Below are 1179 nucleotides of genomic sequence, written 5' to 3'. Positions count from 1 at the left end.
GCCCTAAAATAAGGCCTGTTTTTTCGTGATTACTTCCAAACTACGGCAGGCAGCTGGGATATATGGAAATATTATGAAACTGGGCTCCACKGCGGTTGCAATGAACTACTTTTTATTAGAAAAAAGKATTGTTAAAAATATAATCTGTCCAGCCTACTAAYGTAGTAATTACTCAGAATTGCAAAATATAAYWTTTTCTAGATCATTTTACCACTGACAACCATGAAATGACCACATATTTTAACTTATTAACAATGAAACATAGTTAAACCAAAACACCATACATTTAGTTAATTAAATATAAACAATGTATTTAGATGGGTGACATTATCTGCCAAAGTAACAGCCCTGTAGACAAAGAAGAGCTCTCCAGTAGGTACCGAAACATTCAAAGGCCATTTTCTCAAACGTGAGGCTACAAGTTAATCAACTTTCAAAGCAGAATGAGCAACTTTCCCATTGTTCCTCAACTGTAGTGTATGATATACTATTTTCTATCCCTCAGTCTCTACTTATATCCAATGTAAAAAAACACCTTGCAAATTTTGCTAAACAAGACCGAATTGAGCCAGTAGGTCACATTTGAGAGTCAGGCAGATATATTATTACTGTGTAAAACCTAGCAGTACTACTGATTTCACTGAGAGTGAGGCAGATATATATTATTACTGTGTAAAACCTAGCAGTACTACTGATTTCTCTGAGAGTGAGGCAGATATTATTACTGTGTAAAACCTAGCAGTACTACTGATTTCTCTGAGAGTGAGGCAGATATATATTACTGAACAACCCCATGCCATGATTAGATAGTGAAAAAACACACCAATATCACACCAATATCTTTCAAAATGTCTTTAAGAAATAAAAGCTAATTTACAAACATTTCTGAAAATTAACATATAGCGTTTTGGAATGAAACTCTTCTTATGTTTCCCCATCTGAGCTCAGAGTAGATGAGAGATGTAATGTTTGTCTCTGTTGTGTTGAAGCCCAATCAAGCCGGAGAGACCAGCCTCCCCTGTACCCAGCTGCGTGTCCATGAAGAGTGACAAGTCTATGGAACCTCCTATAATGTTTAGAGAGGGAGACTTTTCTACTGAACAAAGGTAAGAAGAACTCATGGGTCATGGTCAGTGAGTTAAACAACACTGTCTCTAGTCATTTCTCCTCTCCCATTTT

Source organism: Salvelinus sp. IW2-2015, unplaced genomic scaffold (genome assembly GCF_002910315.2).
Source record: "Salvelinus sp. IW2-2015 unplaced genomic scaffold, ASM291031v2 Un_scaffold8250, whole genome shotgun sequence".
In the NCBI taxonomy this organism is placed as follows: Eukaryota; Metazoa; Chordata; class Actinopteri; order Salmoniformes; family Salmonidae; genus Salvelinus; species Salvelinus sp. IW2-2015.
This window is presented reverse-complemented; position numbering follows the sequence as displayed.